This window comes from Monodon monoceros, unplaced genomic scaffold (genome assembly GCF_005190385.1).
Source record: "Monodon monoceros isolate NGI ecotype Baffin Bay Population unplaced genomic scaffold, NGI_Narwhal_1 Super_Scaffold_22, whole genome shotgun sequence".
NCBI lineage: Eukaryota > Metazoa > Chordata > Mammalia > Artiodactyla > Monodontidae > Monodon > Monodon monoceros.
Window position 1 is genome coordinate 380,817 of NW_021703779.1, and position 13,778 is coordinate 394,594.

Consider the following 13,778-nt stretch of genomic DNA (forward strand, 5'->3'; position numbering starts at 1 on the left):
TTGGCATAAACTGTGTGGCCTTGGTTGGCTCTTCTATCAAGCGACTTTACCATGTGGCCCCGGCAGCGGGCTGAGCTAACCCCGAGTCTGAAACATCTGTTTTTCGCCCAGATAATTACGTGCCTAACACTGTAATTCAGGCTTCGCACTGGTGTTTCATAACGTTTTCTTTTTTTAAGCTGGATTCTTCCAAAGGAGGGGAGTAGGGCAATAGGGAAGGGAAGAAAGGAAATGCCAGCTTTGACTCTGAGGTTTCTCTTGCAGTTGTGCTGAGCAAAGTGGAGCAGAGGCGCCTAGACCCTCGCTACTCAAGTGTGGTCCATGGACCAGTAATATGAGCGTCACCAGAATGCTTGTTGGAAATGCAGAATCTCGGTCCCCAGCCAGACATCTTGAATCGGGACCTGCATTTTCACAAGATTCCCAGCTGACTCTCGTGCACATTAAAGTAGGAAGTGTCCTGAGTGCTTAAGGACCACAGAGTTGATGAGGTCAACTCTAGACCACTCCGAAGTCACCAACTGGTAAATTAACCCTTTCTACATCTTAGGTACCATTACTGCTGGCACAAGTTGGTACAGAAATAGTGTTGAACAATTTATTTTGTACTCGTAAGAAAATCAATACAAACTGATCGCAAAGGGAAGAAATGATAGACTTCAAAATCGGATGGCAGCAGCTCATTTCCAACTGGGGGCAAGCCGAGGATGGAGGCAAAAGGGAAGAGCATTGGTCTTGGGTCACAAGAATTGGGTCTTATTCCCAGGGGGCATAGCCAGCTGGGGGCCCTTGGGCCATCTCTCAGTGCCCCCGTTTCTTCATCTGTGCAGAGGTAGAATGGTGACTAGACTTAATGATTCTTACAATCATAATGTGTCTAATAAAGTAGCATGGATCCCCACGCTCCCATTCTCTCTCCATCTCCTTCACATTATTTTACTTTTCTCCAAAGCATTTATCAACATGCCTGACATATTATATATTCCTTTTTTTTTCGGGGAGGGGGGCGGTCAGTGTCTCCTTGCTAGAATGCAAGCTCCCTTGAGGCAGGAACTCTGTATTTTAGTCGCTGTTTAACTCCAAAAGTTGGAAAAGCCCCAAGCATACAGCAAGCTGTAGGAATCAACCTTTCCCATCTCTAACGCCCCAAGAAGAATCATGAATATTTGTTATTAAATGGTTCCCCAAACTTTCTAAGCCCAAGAGAAAAACCAACTTTACTTTCAGTTCTTATTTCATGATTCTCTAGCTACATCTCTTCATTCATCCCTGCACACCATCACATTATGTTACTTTCTGCATAAGGTCTGACTTCCCTTGAACCCTTACTCACAAATCTGTATGTCATGTTTTCTTTAGGTACCTTTGCAAAACTGACGATGTTTTAAAACTTCGTTGAACACACCAGTCAGAATGGCCATCATCAAAAAGTCTACAAATAATAAATGCTGGAGAGGGTGTAGAGAAAAGGGAACCCTCCTACACTGTTGGTGGGAATGTAAATTGGTGCAGCCACTATAGAAAACAGTATGGAGGTTCCTTAAAAAACTAAAAATAGGGCTTCCCTGGCGGCACAGTGGTTGAGAGTCCGCCTGCCGATGCAAGGGACACGGGTTCATGCCCCGGTGTGGGAAGATCCCACATGCCACGGAGTGGCTAGGCCCGTGAGCCATGGCCACTGAGCCTGCGCGTCCGGAGCCTGTGCTCTGCAACGCGAGAGGCCACAACAGTGAGAGGCCCACGTACCGAAAAAAAAAAAAAAACTAAAAATAGAGTTACCGTTATGATCCAGCAATCCCACTCCTGGCCATATATCAAAAGAAAACCATAATTCAAAAGGATACATGCACCCCTATGTTCACTGCAGCACTATTTACAATAGCCAGGACATGGAAGCAACCTAAGTGTCCATTGACAGATGAATGGATAAATATGTGGTACATATACACAATGGAATATTACTCAGCCATAAAAAAGAATGAAATAATGCCGTTCGCAGCAACATGGTTAGACCTAGAGATGATCATACTGAGTGAAGTAAGTCAGACAAAGACAAATATCATATGATATCGCTTATATGTGGAATCTAAAAAAATGATGCAAATGAACTTATATACAAAACAGAAAGAGACCCACAGATGTAGAAAACAAAATTATGGTTACCAAAGGGGAAGGGGGGAGGGGAAAATCAGGAGTTTGGGATTAACATATATACACTACTACATATAAAAGACATAAACAACAAGGACTTCTGTATAGCACAGGGAACTCTACTCAATATTTTGTAATAACCTATAAGACAAAAGAATCTGAAAAAGAATATACATATGTGTATATCTATATATCTATATAGATATGTATTTAAAACTGAATCACTTTGCTGTACACCTGAAACTAACACAACATTGTAAATCACACTTCAACACTGTAAATCACTTCATTGTAAATCACACTTCAATTAAAAAAAAAACTGTTGAATACATCATATCCGCTCTCCTTATTCATCGCTCACAGAAAAAGAGGTCTTCTCCTTGGGGTCCAGTATTTCAAAAGGAAAACTAATTTTCCCTTCCCACGAAAAATCCAATGAAAGCTTGGAAAGGCACTCATGGGCAGATCAGTAACATCTTTCAAAAAGGCAGTTACAAACACACCAGGCCTACAAGATGTTGTCTTTTATAGACTCTTCATTTTTCTAGGATGCAAAAATATCAGAGGACTAGCTTGAGATGAATGGTGACTACTATGGAAAGTCAGGAATGGCTAAAAGAGGAAAAATTCCCCTGTAGTAGAGTCATATGTTTTCCTCATTAGTTCTTCCTGTTTAAACCCTTAGCATTCCCCCTCCATCTTCTCTTCACACTCCCAAGTACATTTCAGACCTCCCTCATTCCCTGATCGGTTTTTGTATTTCATTTACGGGCTGGTGTGACAAAATCCTGTGGAAAATCATGCAGACAATCACTTGCCTAGAACACATTTGTCGGTCTGGACTCAAATGAATTTAAAAGTTGCCAAACATACTATTTGCAGGCCGTGTACTCACACCCCTTAATGACAGGGATCTCTGCCTTGGTCGGAATCTGTAGGAAGCAATGGTGATGCACCATCGTCCACCATTCTTGGTCCCAGCATTGTCACACTGCCCAACTCAAGTGTTACTCATCCCACAGAGCTACCTGGAAGATGCTATTGCGTGTAACATCAGTCCCGACAGTTTTCCCTTTTAGCACTTTTTTTTTTTAATTTGTTTATTTTGTTTTGTGTTTTCAAATCTTGAGGCCCAGAACTCATCCTGATACAGGCAGATGTGGCAGCATTAGAAGTAGGTAGGTTGTAAATGTCCACCAACAGGTGAATGGATAAAGAAGATGTGGTACATATATACAATAGAATATTACTCAGCCATAAAAAAGAATGAAATAATGCCATTTGCAGCAACATGGATGGACCTAGAGATGATCATACTAAGTGAAGTAAGCCAGACAAAGACAAATATCATATGATATTACTTATATGTGGAATCTAAAATAAAATGATACAAATGAACTTATATACAAAACAGAAATAGACCCACAGACATAGAGAACAAACTTATAGTTACCAAAGGGGAAAGGTGGGAAGGGGTAAATTAGGAGTTTGGGATTAACAGATACACACTACTATATATAAAATAGGTAACCAACAAGGACCTACTGGATAGCACAGGGAACTACACTCAATATTTTATAATAACCTATAAGGGAAAAGAATCTGAAAGAGAATATATATATGTACATATGTATAATTGAATCACTTTGCTGTACACTTGAAACTAACACAACACTGTAAATCATCTACAATTCAATTTTTAAAAAAAGGTACAAAAAGAAAGGGAATATGACAAAGCAAAAAAAAAAAAAAATAGAAGTAGGTAGGTTTGCCAAGAGCCTACGTGGATACACAGGCCACCATGTTCTATTTCTCTTTGTTCAACAATGCCTCCGCTTATTCTTATTTTTTCTCTTCTGGCTTTGAGCAATGATGTGTTTTGTTCCAAAAGAGAACCACCAAAGAAAGGAGTTGTGCATTGCTCATCCAACCTCAGGGCGCTCTTTTTGTAGGATTCTTCTGCCCACTCACTGTTTCATATGCGAAAGCATTTAAATTCAAAACTCGCTAAGTCAGAACTGAAACTATGTGGGTTTCAGGTCTCCTTTTCCATTTGCCCTTCTTTAAAAACCAGGGAGTCCTACAGGGAGATGTGCGTGTGTGCCAGGAAGGGTGAGCGAGAAGGCTGTGGGGTGCTGTGCTGGAACCCATGATGCTGTGGCTCGCCTATGAATCACAGACCTTTAGAGGTGGAAAGACCCTGATCCAATTCCATCGTTCTACAAATGAGAAACTCAAAGCCAGAGAGAGGGACCCGCCCAAAGTCACATGGCGAATTAGAAGCCAAGAGCAGACCCATACATCTTGGCTGCAGTTGGGTGCCCTAATCTAGATCTATTTGGTCTCCTGTTCCCCAACAAGATCAGAGAACCATGCAATAATAAAAAAACCTTGAAGCCAATGGCAAGTCCCCACACACTACTTAATATGAAAGAGCATCTCTACCTATTTTTAAAGAAGGCAACATGAGCCAGGATCTAGACCCAGTGAGGAGTTCTTAGTAGTCCTTATACAGAGAGATCTGTGTGACTCCCAACCAACTCTATGCAACCACAGTTCAGGTGACTTACGTTCAACATCAAGCAACCTAGAGAAGTACTGAGGAGCCTTGGGAGCTGAGTTAACTGGGACATTTTCTTGGTAGAGGTAAGGTTCTGGGGTCATTGCCAATTAGATGAAGAAGTCCCTAGAAGCCATCCCATGAGGAAGGCCTCGGTGACTCTAGTGGGTCGGGATTTTCCAAACAAGTTCATACCAGCCACATGTTAAGAGCCAAATAACAGTCACAAAGGAATCCAAAGGGGAGCTTCTGTGCTGAGAATGGATGGGGCCTTTTCAACACTTTTTAGGATAACTTGTTGACAAGATGACTGTAAAAACTGTGATGAAAAGACATTAGAAACAAACGATTTTCAAGCGAGACTAAAGAACAGGTGGAAAAAGTGGTTGATGGGGCCTTTTTTTTTTTTTTTTTCACATGACTATTCCAGCAGCCCACGGGTCAGGCCTGGACCCTTCATCCACCCAGCCAAGGAGCCCTGATGGTACTTTCAGGAGGGAATAGGTCTCTGCAACCTTTATGCTCATAAGAAAACTGAAAGACTCTGCAACAGTAAGAAAAGAAAGCCAAACAAGCTTCAAAGGCCAAAGTCTGCAAAGATGGAAACTGTTAATTCACGAACATTTGGTCAGATTCTTACTAGATGGAGGTCAGTGGTCCTTTACTTTGTACTAAAACATAAAATTAGTTGCAGCAACCAGAGATGTGTTTGAAGGGTCAGTGCAGTGACTCTTCCCAGGCAGAAGTTGATCAAGAGGATGAACCAAGCAATGCGTGAACAGCTGGTCTCTGCCTGTGAGAGGAAAAGACGGCTTAATTCCCACCCCCTGAAATGAGATGCTGAGAAGCAATTAGAAAACAAGGCGGGGAAGCATCCAAGTGGCTGAGTGAAAACAAGCAGAGATTCTCTACTAGGGGTCTCAGATTCCTGCAGGCTCACAGTTATAACAGGGACTGAGAGATTCAATATCAAATATGTATTTTCCCACTCAAAAGAATGCAATGCCCTAGCTAGAAGATTCTTTTTAAATAAGTTTCAAAACTGTAAAAATAATCATAGTATCTTACGGTAGGCCACAAAAATTTGAGGATACCAAAAAGGGGTCGCTTTTTTAAAGAAGTACAGAACTGCTGATAGAGCAATATAAATGGAAAATAGAAATGAAATATATCAATATAAATGAAAAATATATATGGACAAGGAGAGATCAAGGGATTGTCATAGAGGAGAATGAGGATGAAAGTCCCAGAAAAGGAGAATTTGAATGCTTCAGCTAATTTCTTTGTGGTCCCCCCCATCCCAAAGGTAGAGGGTTCTACTGGTTTTATAAGGACGGTTTGGTTAGCAGAATGTGTGAATAAGGCTAAGGTTTGGAGGAAGAATCATCGAAGTCTCTGAAAAGGGCTTTTGTTTCCAACCCAAAGGGAAAAAAATCTGAAACTTTTTTACAGTACTAAACGATTTATTCATATACTGCATATATACGCACAATGACAAGAGAGAAAAATCTTTGCAACTTTGGGGCCTTAATTTTCCGGTTCTGAAATGACCCAAACATTGTCATATTCATTCCAGAGACAGAGAAGTACAGTTTAATGAAATGATCGTTACATTTTTGAAACGTTTAGCTTAAAGGCCATAGAAATGCAAATGATGAACAGGAAGTCAGGGCTGCCAAACCACTGAGGTAGCTGAAGGCAGATTTTCTCACTACATCCCCAGACACATGGAAAAAAGGAAAAGGAAGGCTCTAGAGATGCACGGTCTAGTAAACTTCTCAGTGTAATCTCAGGAGTACAAACAGTACTACGGACCCAGGAACTCGTGATTCAAATCTAACGTTATCCAAAATAGAAGAATTCGAAGGACAGATTAGATAGATTAGAAAAATAAGCAGAGATTCTCTACTCTGGGTCTCAGATTCCTGCAGACTCACAGTTATAAAAGGGACTTATCCCTGTTATGGGAGGGAGAAGATTCCTGAGTTCAACAAACACCAACCCCACCATCTCTGGTTGTCTGGGACACAAAGGTGAATAAAATGCACCTTCTCCCTCAGAGCTCACACCTGGCTTACATTTTTAAATCTTTAAGGTTTATTAATAAAGGAAAAAAGAAAACCTTCAAAATCAGGGAGAGGAAATCTGAAAGCATTTTCTATTTTCTCGTGCTATGCTAGATGTTCCCCCCCAGCTTTATTAAGACGTAAAAGCTAGATTTTTAAAAAGTCACTCTATTTTATGTTGTCTTTAAAAAAAAAAAAAAAAAATCGCACGCTGGTATGAATCCAAGAGAGAATTCTAAAAACGTAGGTTTGTGTATTTAACCTCATATTCTATTAAAGAGCTAAAACAAATGCATTTCAATCAGTGATACTGGAGCTGAAGGCTTGAAGTTCATTATCAGCCTGTCTGGAAATGATTTGCTTGCTCTCTGGGGTTCTTGATTTTTATTTGCATGTGTTTCTGCCCAGCGGCTGAAAGGTCGGCAAGAGGAAACACTGCTGCAGGGCCCCAGTCCGTCTCATTCTTGAGAAACAGCTGAGCTGGCTCCTGGGACAGGCTCATGCTTCTAGAATACTGTGGGCTTGTCAAGCCAGTCATCATAGCCACAACAGCACTGCCATTTCAAACACCAGATTCAATGTCATTTTTTTTTGTTTTTATTCCATAGCCAAAGAACAGACAGCAAACACAGACACTTTTTGCCTGCTATTTTCAAGCCTTTCTTAGCAAGTCTTGGAAGAATGTATGAGCAGGCGTTCCTGCTCTGTCTGAAAAAAAAAAACACACCAAAAAACAACAGTGCAGAAGAGTGCAAAAGGTTTCACTTCCTTTTTAATCTTTACTGAGCAGAAAAGAGCAGCTTGAAAATGGTGTCTCTGGGGAGGAGAGAGTCACTTCCTGGCGGCCTTTGTCAACAGAGACCCTGCCACGTGACCCATCTTCAGACAGTATAGAGAAGCACGGTTTATTATATCTTTCATGGAAACACCCAATTAAGTCATGTGGAGTGTTGACTTAGCATCCTTTCCCGAACATTCCAGGGACTCTGACAGCCAAATGGTGCAGCCATGGGTAAAATGTACCTCTCTGTAAGGTTTTCAAATGTGCTCTAAGGAGTCCACCCACGGGCCAGCTGCTTAAATGGTTCCAAGAGTCCAGAAATATAAGACTAAAATTGCATCAGTACCACGTGGATTATTCCTCTTAACAATAATGCTACAGGTGGTACAAATTACATATCTATATCTATATTTGGTCATTAAGAAAAATGCCACAAATGTCTAGAAGGAAAAGAAGACACTCGTAAAATAGTAGTCATCAAATTTGAGAAGCTAATAACACAAGATACTCTCAGATTTTCTTAGTATAATTTGCAATACCCATTGGCAGTATGAACCCCTAGTCACATCCACCGCTTCTCTGCTTTTGATAAATGCCATGGCTTCCTAGTTTTTAAAGAGATAAATCCTAGGTGTAATGCTGAGCTTCAGATAATAATAATAAAGGTGTTTTATCCTGTTTTGTCACTGATTAAAAAGAAAGTGAGATGAGCTGAATGGGAAAAAATACAGCTGGGGATCACTGAATGAGAAACTCACGCTGGAGGAAACGTGTGGGCGAAACTGAACACTTGGTTCAGAGGTGAAAACTGCATCTGACTGGCTGCTTGCAATTTCGCCTTCCAGATGGCAGTTTTTCCCTCCAAGAGACACGGAAGAGATTGACAGAAAGCTGGCTTACTCCTACTAGAAGCCTTTGGTTTGGCTGTTGGTAAACTGGAAATCGAGTTAACCACATCTGCTGAATGACCAGTCAATTCAACCTCACTCTTGTTCTCTTGTAGAATTCGGCAACCTGCTGAATGGTTTTGACCAGCTTTGCCAGAAGATGAGTTAGGCGTATGGGAGTCAATACAACTTTGAACGATGCTTGTCACATGATTTCTAGTCCCTGGGATAGGACTGCAAATCTCTTACGGCCCAAGTCCCTCTGTGTTTCCTTTGTGTGTCTTTCAGTGTCTTACCCATAACAGGCGCTTCCTAAGTGTGTGCTGAATGAATGAAATCTGCTCGTGTCCCACCCATCCCACCCCTCCAAATACATACATATAAATAAGCAAATAAATCAAAAGGATAAACAATGAGTCCATGGAAAGCCCAGACACTTTGTGTCCACATAGACTTCCACACTGTCAAACACCTGGATGCTTGGAAACATCTGGATGGTTGCCTCCATTATTCTATGTTCCTCCAGTGATTTAATGATAAAAGTAGATTATATACAGAGACAGATTCTGAAGTAAGACAAGAAATGATCTACCAATCCTATAGTCCTTTTGTTCCTACGGTCTAAAATAATTCCTATTTTATGAAAAATTTAGCAAGATCTGGATCTGCTACTTAGGATGGTTTGCTAGTACTTGACAATGAGACTCAGAATGTTGCTGTATGTTGATGTCATTTCCCTCCCTCTCTCCCCCCTCTCTTTTCTGTAAAATTTTAGAATAGTTAGCTCTTCGGTTCACTCTGATAGGAGCTCCGAGGATCCCAAAGCACCAGGCATGTCCGAGAATTCCAGGATGGCTGAGTTACTGGACCTACAGCACAGCCCCGGCTCCCAGGAATTTTCCTTTCCCAGGCTCCCCAGGCACCACCCACAGCCATACCAGCCACTCTGCAGAGCGTTCCTCAGCCAGCAGGCCCTCTCCCTGTTACCAGACCAGAAGCCATTCTGGAGAATAAGAAGCCAATATAAGGAGAAGACAAAAGGCCGCAGTGTGTGATTTCTGTCTGCCCATTGTTGTAAGCACGAGGTAACGTGGGGTTGTGGATTTTCCACAGATCAGCAAGTCTGTAATCAAGGGAATCTCTTTGTCTTTACTTCCAAGGACACGAGCAAATTGAGAGTGGTGTTTTTCTGGGGGGTCACCTTGTTTGGGGGAGTTTGTTTTTGTTTTCTCTCTCCTTCCCTTCAGAGAGGAAGGGCTTAACACAGGCCTTTAGCTTGTGACTAGGAAGTAGGTGAGAATTATCACTCAGTACAGAAACTACAGGTCCTGGGTTAGATATTTGTATTTCTCCATTTGCTACACAATACTTTATCAAGATCTTTGGCAAACGTTCTTACACTCTGACTTTCTCTATTGGTTTCATATTAACAGACCTTACCTTAGATCGGGGAAGAACGCAGGGGCCACGTGGACAGATCAAATGTTTGTCAGGTTCAAACAGTTCTGTGGGTAACAATAAAAAGAAAAAAATAATTTGGTTAAGCAGTGGTTTGACTTTAAAAAGAAGATAATCACATCCATTAATCCACAGACAATTATTAAGCGTGTACTTTTGTCCAGATTTAAATTCAAGCAAGTTATTCGGTGCAGACGCTTTCACAGACTTATCTCACTTTGTGTTCAAGCACCATTTACTGAACTAGCTTGCTCTCAGTAAGCCCTTTCTACTATAAAACCAGGATTAATTTGCATTCCTAATTCCTTCCTCTTGTCTTGCTTTCTTGAAGATCCTGTGATGCACGTTCTGGCAATGTCCAATATCATTTTTCCGTTGGATGAATAGAACGTCTGTATGTATAAAAATGAATGAAAATATCTGACACCTGTTCACCACTTGCTATTTGCCAGTCACAGTTCCAGACCCTTTGTAAGTATTATCTTATTGAATTCTGGCACCAGCCTGAAGTGGTAGATGCTGGAACGCTAAAATGATGCTACAATGATCTCCAGTTTACAGTTGAGAGCACGGAGGCACGGAGAAGTTAAATTACTTGTACATTCACACAGCTAGTTAGTGGAAGAGGTAAGATTCAAAGCTGGCTCCCTCCAACTCTTGGAGTCATGCTTCCCTTGCCTGGTGTGAGAGCCAAAATTCTAACATGGTATCTATGATCTCAGCCCCCTGGTGTTACACCACAATTAGGTTATGTTATATGACAAAGGCAATGGATGTCGCTCCCTTGATTGTGTGACATCATATGGCAAGGTAGAAGGGAATTTGCAAATGTAATTGAGGTCCCAAATCAGTGAACTCTAAGTAATCAAAAGAGTGATTATCCTGGGTGGGTCTGACTTAATCAGTTGGGCATCCTCTAAAAGAGGGCTTAGGCCTTCTCTGAGTCAGAGACTCTTTCCTGATGACCTTGAAGAAGAAATCCACCATGGGTTTTATAGCTTCAAGGAAAAGAATTCTGCCCCCAAACTACTTGAACTTGGAAGGGGACACGAGCTTCCAGATGAGACCACAGCCCCAGCCGACACCTTGATTGCACCTCTGTGATATCCTGAGCCAAAGATCTAGCTACACCATTCCCAGACTCCTAATGGATAAAAACTGTGAGATGATAAATGTGTTGCTTTAAGCCATTAAATCTGTGGTAATTTGTTATACAACAGTAGAAAATTAAGCAAAAAACAAGTATGTGAATTATCTGATGACACAAATAAAACTATCAATAAAAAGTCTGGGGCTTCCCTGGCAGTCCAGTGGTTCAGACTCCACACTTCCACTGCAGGGGGCACAGGTTCAATCCCTGGTCGGGGAGCTAAGATCCCCCATGCCACGCGGCAAGGCCCCGCCCACCAAAAAAAAAGTTTGATAACCTATAAGGGAAAAGAATCTAAAAAGAATATATATACACACATATATGTATAACTGAATCACTTTGCTGTACACCTGAAACACAATATTGTAAATCAACTATATTTCAATAAAAAATTTTTTAAAAAGTTTGATCGCACAAATATGTAAAGAATGTGTTATGTATTTATAAATTATATACACGAAATTACCCCCAAATAAAACATTAGATAGCCACATACACAAACAAACCAGAAATTACAAAATATAACCATTGTTCTTAGCCACGTCCGTCCTCCACCACTGACAAGGTTGTAACAAGTACTGAAATTCTAACCTTCATTATCCCCTCACAAATGGACTAAAACCTGCCCAAAATAAAAGGAAGAGGCAGGCTTTTGAGAACCTGACTATAGCACTTCTAGGGGGCCTTTCACGGAAGGACACAGACTCAGCCTTTTTATGGACGCCCCCCCTCAAAGTATGTGTGCTTTGAGACCCTAAACATTCAAAGGTCATCCTGATCACTGCCTACACCGACCAAAGTCAGAGCTACGTGACCCTCATCCAGCAATCAATCAGCAAGGGTTTGTGATGGCCTAGGGCTGCATGGCTCTGCTTTCGGGAAGGGAAGCATGCTACTCCAGAAAAAGTTTGGCAATAGATAAAATACGCCCTCGATCCTTGGGCTCTATCCTTCAAACATTCCCACTATGCAAAATTTAGATTTTTGATTTTTGTTTTCTACTTTCACCTCCAGATTTTAATTTCCCCCACTTATGCAAGATGCTTCGCTAGAAATTACAGCACATGAGAAGTTTGGTTTACATCCCAGGCCAGTTCATTGCAGTGATCTTGCTATGTCTACCCACTTCATGCTGGGCCTCAGTTCTCTTTCCAAAAATAGCTTTGTCTGGAAGAGGAAGCAGCAAACGTTTTCTGAAATGGGCCACATAGTAAATATTTTCTGTTTTGCAGGCCATATAGTCTCTGTCAGAGCTCCCAACTCTGCCATTGAACATGAAAGCCAGAAACAAGCTGCAAATGAATGAGGGCGCCAATCAAACTTGATTTATGAACACTGAAATGTGAATTTCATATAATTTTTACACACCAAGAAATAGTATTCTTTTGATTTGTTTTCCAGTCCTTTACAAATACAAATGCCAGCCTTAGCATTCAGGCTGTAGAAAAACTGGTAGCTGGCCATATCTGGCCCTCAGGCCAGAGTTTGCTGACTCTGGTATGTAGAGAGATATTATCAGAGTTAATGAATTAATCATTATAGAACATTTTTCTCTTTTTGAAATGAAAATTTTCTGAATGAAAAAGCAGCAGTATATAAATGTGTATTAAATTAGCAAAGATGTCCTTATAGTGGTCAGGTTTACAAATCATGCCACATCTTCAAAGGGGAGGCTGATTTTACTTTTGCTAAGGGAACTTGTTGTGCATTTCATTCATTCAAGAAACTCAGTCAACCGGGACGTACCTTGTGGTTCTCACAACTAAAGACCCAGGTAGTAGGTTAAAATTACCATGGAGTCCTTTGCACTATTTGACATACACACATCAGCATGTATGAAAAATAAACCATGTGATGGCAGAAGCCTTAAATGTGATTGGTGGCAATCAGCCGAGATAATCAAACCGGAAGTGACTCAACCAAATCCAGATCTCTGCCACCTTCAGATAACCATGGACAACATTCAACTGTCCAAGTTTTCCTATGTCCTCGTTCATCACATTGAGATATACACTTTTGTTCTCAGATACAGCTGACTGTAGTGCCATGCTGGCATTATGCTACAAAACAAACAGGTATAACTTTAAAGATGTAAAAGACTGGACTAGAGAGTTTGCATATTCTTAGAGAAAGCATCTCTTTAGCCAATGGGAAACATGGAGAGTGGCAATCCCATTTTCCAGAGTTCAAACTTTTAGGCACCGAATTACTATATATATATAATTTTGCCTTTTTACAAACCTCGAAAGAAAGAAGGGAGGAAAAATATGAATCATTTTTCTAGAACTAGATAGAAAACTATTCTCATGATTTTGTGTTGTCCTGTTTGCATATCAGAGTTTTGCTGGATTACACCAATTTTATGCCACTGTATCCTCTACAGTGTAATGTGTTGATGGGTAATGAAAAACCAGGAGTATCCACTTGGACGGTCTGGCAAAACTCAGTTTAGAGTAAATACAAGCTCTCTGGAGATATCTACCATGAGGAGTGTTCTTTTTTTTTTTTTTTAATTCTTCCCTATGGCTTCCAAGGGCCAACTCTGTTCTGGGATCCAGGTTCCCCTCAGTCCTCCCTCAGTGCTCTCACCCTGACTCCAAGCAGGACCTGGGATTCTCTCCTGTGCCCGCCTGAGATCACGCCCCTTATACCCCCTCCCCAGCCTCTCTGAGACCCCGCCCCATACTCCCCCTCCCCAGCGTCTCTGAGACCAGGATGTCAGGAA

The 13,778-nt window shown here is 41.2% G+C and overlaps 1 long non-coding RNA gene across 1 annotated transcript in view; it reads right to left on the minus strand.

Moving 5' to 3' along the window:
* LOC114905632 overlaps positions 1-13,778 on the minus strand; it is a 38,498-nt gene that overhangs the window by 14,106 nt on the left and 10,614 nt on the right. The window contains exon 3 of the long non-coding RNA XR_003796307.1: positions 9,886-9,950. This is a non-coding gene — a long non-coding RNA (uncharacterized LOC114905632). The remainder of the gene's footprint in view (positions 1-9,885; positions 9,951-13,778) is intronic.